The sequence below is a fragment of the Spinacia oleracea genome, chromosome 3 (genome assembly GCF_020520425.1).
Source record: "Spinacia oleracea cultivar Varoflay chromosome 3, BTI_SOV_V1, whole genome shotgun sequence".
In the NCBI taxonomy this organism is placed as follows: domain Eukaryota; kingdom Viridiplantae; phylum Streptophyta; class Magnoliopsida; order Caryophyllales; family Amaranthaceae; genus Spinacia; species Spinacia oleracea.
The window spans coordinates 123,845,641-123,857,303 of NC_079489.1; positions in this window are offsets into that span (position 1 = coordinate 123,845,641).

Below are 11,663 nucleotides of genomic sequence, written 5' to 3' on the forward strand. Positions count from 1 at the left end.
AAATCCTAAGCAACTAAGGATTCAAAGCTTGCACGAACATCGACCACACACACGAACAGCCCACAACAGCGCTGTCCGCGCGCGCGGCCCAGTAGCGCTGGCGCGGCCCATGCGTGGGCGCGCCCAGCCTGCTTCCTTGCCTTGGATAATATTTATATTTCCGTTAAGATCCATATTTCCGTTTCCGACAATATCATCGTTTTCGGAGTATTCGTAATTTTCCTTTTGACGATTTTAGCTCCCACTGGAACCGAGATCCGTCGGTTCCGAATATCCATAAATGGAGTATTTAATTCACTTAAATACTTGATCCGTTCACGTACTATTTGTGTGACCCTACGGGTTCGGTCAAGAGTAAGTTGTGGATTAATATTATTAATTCCACTTGAACTGAAGCGGCCTCTAGCTAGGCATTCAGTTCACTTTATCTCACTGAATTATTAACTTGTATAATTAATTAATACTGAACCGCATTTATTAAACTTTGCATTGAATGCATACTTGGACCAAGGGCATTATTTCCTTCAGCTATTTACCAGAATTACGCAACGGAAATAACTAACTTTCAAAACATAATAAATAGTTAATGATCATTTAACAAACTGGAACCAGGCCCAAAACCAAACCATTGAATAGTTTAAAATTCATTAACTATAGTTTAAATAATAATAATAGCAGTAGTAGTCATGACTAGAAATCAGAATAGAATTTATAAATACGGAAGATGAAATAGTCTCTCAACACTATTCCCATGATGACTTCTCCCGCAAGTTATCCCTACAAACCTGCCTGCTTATGGAATACTACTCCCCAACAATGCAAGTGCAATGGTGGATCATCATAGGGTCATTAAGGCGAAGGCCATGACCGGAAGACATGAAGCACGAAGTCAGCAAATGCTGAGTACGAACAAGCTAGAATGAAATCCTATTCTAACATGCTTCACTCAACAATAATAATCCACATGCAAAAGCCATTTAATTAAACAATTAATCATGGAGACAGACTCGATACTTGACACAACTCTTAACTCACAGATTAATAAGAATTACCTTCCAACGGGTACAATAAAATAACAAAACCACTGAGGGAAACTGGGGGGTGTTGGGAGCCCACCAAGCACCAAATAATTAAGGTTAGGCTTTCTACCGACATTCGGACCATACCGACGAAATTCCTGCGCATTTATAAGCGATAACCAAAAGACTGAAACAACGCCTTGTATCATTCAACGAGTACGAGTTTCTCCAACGCGACTCCACCCGTTGTTCATACTCGAGGTAAATACGTTCCAAGAGTTTTGAAGCTCATTCGGGTTACACTTTACGTTAATTAGTATGTTATGTTCAAGGCGACTCGAGACTCAACATAAAACATAACATGCAAACAATTAAACAATGACACTTCATTTTAATCCTTTAGGACTTGTGATCAAACATAGGACTCAAGTGAAATTACTCCCATTGTTTCTTCTCAAAACACTGTTGAGATAACCCGACATTGCCTGTTAACAAGCAGGTTGTGCCCTTAGCACGAATAGTCCTTAGTTCAATTCACATAGACTTCTTAGATGTATTCTACACGGCGGTAGAATAAATGATGCACTGAGGCAAATTCAATAGGCTCGAAGTATGCTATATATCCCGTACAATAGCATAAACCATAATAACTTGCATGTGAAACACTCATACATGTATATCAATTTGAATAACATGCTTGACATAATTCAACGATTATAAAAGTCCATAGCATGATTGTTCACAAAGAATTCATAGATTCAATAATAATTCACAACATGCTTGTTCACACATCAAACATGAATTCTCAACACTTTAAGTTCACATGATTCACAATCAATACTCATCATATAATCCTCACGGAATAGGTGGTCACCCTAGTCATGTACGTACCTGGAATACCTATGTACGGGGGCCACTGTGCGAATCACGACTCAAAGCTAGAAATCAACTCCTAGAAACAAACGGAGAAACTTAATTATTATCCATGTTTACTAAATTTCCAGCAACTGTTTAAGATTCTAAAACCTTTGGTTTAATTAGAAATTACTCGTTATTCGTTAAATTGATAGTCTCAAATAGTCAACTCAAGTCCTAGCATAAAAACGTTGACTTCTTGTCCTTAAAAGCATTAAAAATCAACACTTTAAATCTTTATAATAAATCTCAAAATTTAAGTTGATTCACATAATTAAAATCGTCATTAAATTATGTGAATCAATTTCTTGAACAATTGGAATAAAAATCCTATAAATAGGTCATCAATAAAACCATGTTTTGACCATAAAAATTGACACTTTAGTTAATCATTAAATCTAAAAATAATAGTTCGTATAATTAAAATCAATCCCATCAATTCAAACATTAAAACACGGTGTTCATAACCGTTTCCAACAATTTTAAATAATCCAAAAGAATAATAATAATAATAATAATAATAATAATAATAATAATAATAATAATAATAATAATAATAATAATAATAATAATAATAATAATAATAATGATGATGATGATGATGATTTTAAAACGAAATTTGAAAAAGGTTAAAAGTATACGGAGTACGAACGATCAACAACAACAACACACGCACACAACGCAACGTGAGTTGACGACTGTGGGCAGCGAGCACCAAGCAGCACAACACTCGACAGGGCGCAGCAACGGCGCACAAGGCACGCGGGTGCGCTGGGCGAGCAGGCGCGAGAGCTGGGCGCGGGCTTGCTCGGCACAACACAGCAACAGCGCACAGCAGTGTGCACGTGCTGAGCGGTGAGGGTGAGCGAGGGATGCGAGGGTGAGGGTGAGAGGCATGCAGCAGCGCACGGTGAGTGTGTGGGTTGCGCGGGCAAGGCACGAAGGCAAGGCATGGTGTGCGCGACTGGGCAGCGAGCAAGGCACGGGGAACGTGCTTGCTTGCGGCCTAAGAAAGAGGGCAAGAGGAGAGAGAGGGTGCCAAAAGAGAGGAGAGAGAGAGAGGGGCAAATTTTCTGAATTTTTAATGTGGGGATTTAATGAGGGGAAGGGTTGTATTTATAGCTTTTCCTTCCCTCGGGGCTAGGTTTTAGGGTTTTGAGTTGGGCTTGCTTAAGTGCTTAATTAAAATTAGTTCCTTGCAAGCCTTGTTGGGTTTGTCAACGAAATTGGATTGGGCTTAGATTAGAATTAAATTTGTTTTCAAAATACGACCCAACATTTCCCGAATAAATAAATTCGTTTAATTTATTTAATAAAAAACCGGTTTTCGTAAATAATTAATAATTAAATTATTAAAAATAAAATACATTTAAATCACATTAAATTCAATTAAATTCATAAAAATCTTTATAAATACAATAAAATATATTTATAAATTACGAAAAATACTAGGTATTACATTTATGCAGTAAAAGTTAGGTAAACTGATATGACACTTTTCTTAACTTTTAGTACACAAGAGATAACTTTTATATTGATATTCTTAACTTTTACGGATTATATTGATATTCCTAATTTTTCACTTAAATCAAACCTCAAAAGTTAAAGTTAGTCTTTTTGAGTAAAATAGTAAAAGTTAGCATTTTTGCATTAAAAGTTAAGCTTAATGTAGTAGAAGTTTGGTAAACTGATATAACAATTTTCTTAACTTTGGGCTAACTTTTATATTGATATTCTTAACTTTTCACTTAAATGAAACCTTGGGCGTTAAAGTTAGTCTTATTGAATGAAACAATTAGAGTTAGCCTTTTTGCATTAATAGTTAGCCTAAATTTAGGTTAAAAGTTAGGTAAAATGATATAAATATTTTGTTAACCTTTATTACACCAGGGCTAACTTTTATATTAATATTCCTAACTTTTCACTTAAGTGAAACCTCATAAGTGAAAGTTAGCATTTTTTTAGTAAAAGAAGTAAAAGTTAGCTTTTTTGCATTAAAAGTTAGCCTTCATATAGTAAAAGTTAAGAAAACTGATATAAAACTTTTCTCAACTTTTACTACACCAGGGCTAACTTTTATATTGATATTTTTAAGTTTTATGTTAGTATCCTAACTTTTAACTTAAGTGAAAACTTGTAAGTTAAAGTTAGCCTTTTGCTTTAAAAGTTAGGCTTCAAGTAGTAAAAGGTAGGGAAACTGATATAAAACTTTTCTTAACTTTTATTATACCGGGGCTAACTTTTATATTGCTATTCCTAACTTTTCACTTAAGTGAAACCTCGAAAATTAAAGTTAAGTCTTATTGAGTGAAAAAAATTAAAGTTAGCTTTTTTGTATTAAAAGTTAGTTTTCGTGTAGTAAAATTTAGGTAAACTGATATAAAAACTTTTCTTAACTTTTACTACACGAAGGCTAACTTTTATAATGATAATTTTAACTTTTCAGTTAATGAAACCTCAGAAGTTAAAGTTATTCTTATTGAGTGAAAAAATTAAAGTTAGCCTGTTTGCAATAAAAGTTAATCTCCGGGTAGTAAAAGTTAAGGTAACTGACATAAATTTTTTCTTAACTTTTACTACACTAGGGCTAACTTTTATATTGATATTCCTAACTTTTGACTTAAATGAAACCTCGGAATTTAAAGTTAGGCTTTTTGAGTTAAAACAAGTTAAGTTAGCCTTTTTATATTAATAGTTAGCCTTGTTATAGTAAAAGTTAGGTAAACTTACATAAAACATATCACTTATGTGAAACCTCATAACTTAGTTCGAAACTTGTAAGCATGTAGGCTATGCGGGATTTGAACCCACACCATGTACATAATTGCACATTGCTCTGCCATTTGATCTAATAACCTTTTATAATAGCAGTGGAAGAAGCAATAGAATCAAACGAGTCATATCCTCACTCAGCAAAACATCAGAGACATCATCTTTACCAGGGACTTACAAACAAATTTAGGTGAGCACACGATTCATGAAGTTACCCAAATTATCAGCAAGTCTGCTGTTAAGTTTTGCTTGTAAGTCCTCCCAAGAAAACCTTGAATCAGATGCCTGAAATTGTATCAATAGCTATAGCGCAGTCATATGAAGCAAACACAACACTAGGTGCATCATCATGAAATTCTTGCACGCATAACAGTCCTAATTGTACGCACTTCAAAATCTCACCATGAAAGGTGGATTCATAAATTGTTGGATCAACCATTGAAAAATATTCCCCTCATTCCATGAATTCCATGCCTACAGTTAAATCGTATATATTCTCTTAGTAAAGATGATCTTAGTTTGGCCAAAAAAATTCATGAAGATGTATTGCAATTAGCATATATGTTTAAAATTTAATTTGCTAAGATAATACCTAAAATTCGAGATTGAAAATAATAGCTAAAATTGCAGCCTTAAATCTACTTGAAACCCTAAAAATCACAACATCAAAAGCAACAATATACATAATTCAAATAATCATATCCTAATTGCAAGCAATAAATGAAAAAGCATAGTAGAAAGCCCAAATCAAAACTAAAATTTCTCAACCTAAATAGCAAAATACCGAAGTCTGGATTTTTATTGAGAAAAATGCACAAAAAAGAAGAAAACTGACCTTGGTTATCGAGTGGAATCGATCTTGCGAAGAACAATCAAGGAGGAAATCGCAGAGAAATCTCCAGAGGAAATCGCCGGAGGAGAGAGAAGCCATTGAGGAGAGAGACAGAGTGACTGAATAACAAAACCCTTCCGGCCTTCCCCTGCGTGAATGAAAAATTTTAAAAAAAATAAATTCCGAATGGACTCACACGTGTGGGTCCATTGGACTTACCTAAAGTGGGCTTGGTGTACAGTAAATTACTGTAAAACCTTTGTAAACAAGAATTTGTGGTGATTTATATACAATTAGTTATGCGTGTACAAACTATGCATGTTGTCAACTATAGGTGCTTGAGGCATGCAATAGTAGATGGTTCAGGCAGGACTTTCTGATATGTTGATTCAATCCAGATTATTGCGAAGAAATAACACAATTCAATTTAATAAGAATTCCCAAAATTATTTTCTAGTCTTAAAATTAAGGGTTGAATTTGGGTGAAAGATGAAAATTGATGGAAAACAAAAGAAAATAAAAAAGTGGGCCCCACTAACCAAAAAGATAACATTTTCCGTTAAGTGGCGATAACTTTAAAGGTTTGTGATTTTATAAGGTGTTAATTTTTAAATAAAATTTTATAAGTTCGTAAATTTAAAAAAATGGACTCATAAGGTGGTAATTTTGAAAAAATCTTAAAAACAAATGAATCATAAACCACCTAGACTCTAGAGTCTAGACCCAGTTCGTGAATAATCTCATTGATTGGGGATTTCATTGACAATGAAAAATCGTACAGCATTTACACATAATTCAGTGGTGTCACAAAAAGAATTCCCTAAATAATATACACACAAGGGTACATAAATAAGAAAGAAAATTTCATCAAAATGAAAGGAACATGACTTATATAATACATACGAAGTACTACAACACAACCTAATGGAATTGCATTTTCATAATCACTTCATATCTTTCAAGACACCCCCTTTTTCCAACTCACTAAGAGCCTCTGGTAGTTCAGAGAATACATGTTTCATCTCCTCCAAACTCATATTTTCCAGAACAGTTGGTCTTGGAACAACTCTCACTATTTCACCGCCTTTAGGTTCCTGGACCTTAGCATCCGCTTTAACCACCGATTCCAAACTTGAGTTGGCTCCACATTTGATAATAAATGGGGTTGCGGAGCCAGTGTTGAATTGTAGAACATTCCACTGAGACACATCAGTTTCAGCAGCGCTACTGAAATCTGACGATGGTTTTTGAATATGAGAAGATTAAAAACGATCATCTTCTTCAGCGGCAGACTGGAAAATTTTTGCAAACAGTTTTAAAAGTTAGAGAGAGAGAAATAAAATCAGAGGAAGTAATAAAATCTTCGAGTTCTACTTTTCTCCCACTTGTCATTTTGGATATGTGATCTCTTTCCAAAAAGATACCATCTCGAGCAACAAACATCTTGTTCTCAAATGTATTGTAGAAATAATACACCTTTGTTTCCTTTGGATAACCTACAATGATACATTTTTTAGATTTTGGTTGAAGTATGTCTGAAATTAATCGTTTGACAAATACTTCACAACCCCAAATCTTAAGAAAAGACACATTTGGAGGCTTTCCAAACAATAACTCATATGGAGTATTTTCGACAGCTTTAGACAGAGCTTTATTTATAGTGAGTGCAGCTATGTTTAGTGCATGTCCCCAAAATTCTATTGGAAGTTCGGCCTGACCCATCATTGATCTAACCATGACTAGCAAGGTTCTATTCCTCCATTCTGACACATCGTTCCATTGAGGTGTTCCAGGAGGAGTCAATTCTGATAGAATTCCACATTCTTTCAGATGGTCATCAAATTCATAGCTCAGATATTCACCGCCTCTATCAGACCGCAGTGTCTTAATCTTCTTGCCTAATTGATTCTCTACTTCACTCTGAAATTCCTTGAATTTGTCAAAGGATTCAGACTTATGCTTCATTAGGTACACATAACCATATCTACTGAATTCATCAGTGAAAGTGATAAAGTAGCTGAAACCACCTCTGGCATTTGTACTCATTGGTCCACATACATCTGTATGGATTAAACCCAATAGTTTAGTTGCTCTTTCTCCAACTTTAGAGAAAGGTTGTTTTGTCATTTTGCCAAGTAAACACGATTCGCACTTATCATAATCCTCTAAGTCAAATGGTTATAGAATTCATTCCTTTTGAAGTCTTTCTATGCGCTTCATGTTAATATGGCCTAATCGACAATGCCACAGATAGGTGAGATCTGAATCATTTTTTTTGGCCTTTTTGGTATTTATGTTATAAACTTGCTTGTCGTGATCTAATAAATAAAGTCCATTGACTAATCTAGCAGATCCATAAAACATCTCTTTAAAATAAAACGAGCAACTATTGTCTTTTATTAAAAAGGAAAATCCCTTAGTATCTAAGCAAGAAACAGAAATGATGTTTTTAGTAAGACTTGGAACATGGAAACACTCTTCTAGTTCCAAAACTAGCCAGAGGGCAACGACAAATAATAAGTTCCTACAGCTAATGCAGCAATCTGTGCTCCATTTCCCACTCGTAGGTCGACTTCACCCTTTCTTAACCTTCTACTTCTTCTTAGTCCCTGTGAATTGGAACATAAGTGTGAGCCACAACCTGTATCTAATACACAAGAAGTTGAATTAGCAAGTATACAGTCTATAACGAAAATACCTGAAGATGGAACGATTGTTCCGTTCTTCTGATCTTCCTTAAGCTTCAAGCAATCTCTCTTCCAATGCTCGTTCTTCTTGCAGTAGAAGCACTCAGATTCAGAAGTGGGTTGGCTCACCTTCTTCTTTTCAGACTTGGTGCCGCCAGTTTGCTTAGTCGGGCTGGCCTTCTTGCCACCTTTCTTAGCAATCCTCTTCTTGCCAGATTTCTTGAACTTGCCCCCACGCACCATAAGCACATCCTGCTTATCACTTTTGAGCGTCTTTTCAGCGGTCTTCAGCATAGCGTGAATCTCAGTGAGCGTTTTGTCCAGACTATTCATACTGTAGTTCAGCTTGAACTGATCATACCCGTTATGAAGAGAATAGAGGATGGTGTCTACAGCCATTTCTTGAGAGAATTGTTGATCCAGCCGACTCATATTCTCAATGAGTCCAATAATTTTGAGAACATGTGGACTTACGGGCTCGCCTTTCTTAAGCTTAGTCTCAACAATTTGCCTATGAGTCTCGAACCTTTCGTCTCGAGCCAGATCTTGGAACATGTTCTTTAACTCACTGATGATCGTGAAAGCATCTGAGTTGATGAACGTTTTCTGTAGATCTGCACTCATGGTTGCAAGCATTAGACATTTTACATCCTTGTTTGCATCAATCCAACGATTGAGGGCTGCCTGAGTGACCCCGTCGCCAGCGGCTTCGGGCATCGCCTCTTCCAGGACATACTCCTTTTCTTCCTGCATAAGAACTATTTGCAAGTTCCTTTGCCAGTCAAGGAAGTTTTTCCCGCTCAACTTCTCCTTTTCGAGAATTGAGCGGATGTTGAATGAATTGTTGTTTGCCATAGTAAAAACTACAATTGAAAAAGAATAAACAAATAAATAACCATTCACAATTTCTCTTCATAAACTTAAATTCTAGCATACATGCATAATTTATTATTTATTAAGCATTTTATTCAAGATATGTGTTTCGGCAGGTGTGAATAAAATAATTCCAAGATCCTTAAATCATTGAAGAATGAAGCACATTATGTATTTAGAATAAATTCTAAAATATTTAGGTAAGCAAAGCCTTTGCTAATAGTCTAGAAACTACTCTTGGTTGATAGGTACGTCTAAGGTCTTATTAGGTAAACCTATCTCATTTGCCACGACATAAAAGGACTCCTTACTTATATCGTTGAGTTTCACCAAAACTAACATGTACTCACAATTATTTGTGTACCTTACCCCTTTACGATCAATAAGTAACACCTCGCTATGGCGGAAAACTATTACTAAGATTGATGTAAAGGTTATCCAAGTAAGTGTTATTTTGGCATGGAACCTTTTAACTCAATTTTTAAAGTTTGGAACTTAAGGCTCTTACTATGTTGGTTAGATTTTAAGTGAACTAAAATCCTTAATCATGCAACATAATCAAGCCATAATCTCATGCATAATTAAGACATATTTAAAGCAATAAATAACTTAAAGCATGCATAAGATATAAATGTGATCTAGTATGGCCCGACTTCATCTTGAAGCTTCAACTTCAAACTCCGTCTTGAAAATGGATTGGAAACTCCGTCTTGAATTTCACCATGGGAGGCGCCATTTTTTTCAAATAGGATATGCTATTATTGAAACTAATTACAACTATTTGATGGTACGCATACCATATTTAAAGCAATAAAACTTTGGTACTTTAGACCAATTTTACATTCAAATTAATGGTACGCAGACCATATTTTCTATCCTATTTGGGCCATACTAGTCACTTTTCATAACCTGCAAAACAGTACATTTACAATATACCATCACCCATTCATTTATCAATGAATGGCCCACATAGCTGGTTAGTAGAACATATTATGCATCACATAAATATTTGCAGCAATTAATCAAGGCTTCCAATAATATATAAATTATTCAATCCTTATTAATTCTAATCGAGTTGTTTTAACCTTAAAGGAATGTAGACCTAATCAAGAGTTTATGACTAAAACGCTCCACTTAAACCAAGAATTTTACATGCTTTACGAATTTTAAACATAAAATTGTATTTCCTAGTCCAACCGGAAACATACAAATTTAATTAAAATTTAAAGCTCATATAAATTATTATTTATATCCTTTAATTTATTTTCAGTTTATTAAATTACTCCCTCTGTCCCAGAATAGTTACACTCTCCAGAGCACACAGTTTAATGCGATAAGTAGTAGTGTGGTTATCAATTATTATTTTATTGAAAAAGTAGATGTGATAGGAGTTAGTGGGGTATTTTTTTAATTGAATGAGGGAGGGTGTGGGGACAAAAAAAGATTTAGTGGGAAGAGAGAGACAATATGATAATTGTGGGTCCATTCCGAATTTAGAAGTGTAACAACTAATATGGGACGCACAAAAAAGAAAAGTGTAACAACTAATCTGGTATGGAGGGAGTAATTAATTTAAATTTAATCAAGGTTTTAATTTTAGTAAAATAATTAGTATGTATAAAATTTATAATAATTAAATTATTCAAAATTAAATTCCGAGAAAAAATTAAATTACGAATTTTAAATTTAATTAAAATCGTTTTCCAACTGAAAATCAAAATTAAATTAAAACGAACCAATCGGGTCAAGACGAGGCCATGGGCTCGCGCCCATGCCTCGTCGAGTCCAACTAGCAGCAGCCCATGCCACTCAAATGATCGTATAGCAAGGCACGAGCAGCCACGCGTAGACGCAGCAAGCCGAGCAGCCACGCCTACGCGCAGCAGCTCGCTGTGGAGAGGCATCCCTCGCTGGGCGAGGCAGCGCTCGCTGGTGCGGAGCAGCGCTCGCTGGTCGAGCCAGCTCTTGATGTCCGCGCGCGCGGCCTCGTCTTGCTTGCTGCCTTGCTTCTCGCCCCACCCGCCCACTACTCGCAGCACTCGACGTTAGGCAGGGTTGCTGCCTTGCGCTCTCGTGCCATGCCCTTGCTCGTTGCATTCGTACCGCATGGGCGACGAGCTCCCTTGCTCGTCGTCGCATGCCCGCACTATACAACACCCCTTAAGGGTAACACTTAGCGTGCATTGCTTCGTGCGTACAAGATTCGTGAACGGATTTTATAAAAAAATCAAAACTTTATTATTTAAATTTATAGACGAATTAATAAATCATATTAATTTCTTAAATTTAGTGCGAAAAATCGAAAATTTATTATTCAAATTAATTTCCGATTATATGGATTCAAATCTAGGTCATAAAATTTTTTTAACTTTAACAAATTTTATGTTGGTTTTTTAATCATAGGTTCCTAATTAAATTGCTAATTTATTATGAAAATCAAATCAAATTCTAAATTATTCGAATTTCAACAAATTAATTACAATTACAAATTAGGTTGTATAATTAACAAGCTTAGGCATTAAAATTGTTAAACATATACAGTAGGTCAATTATAGATTCAAGATT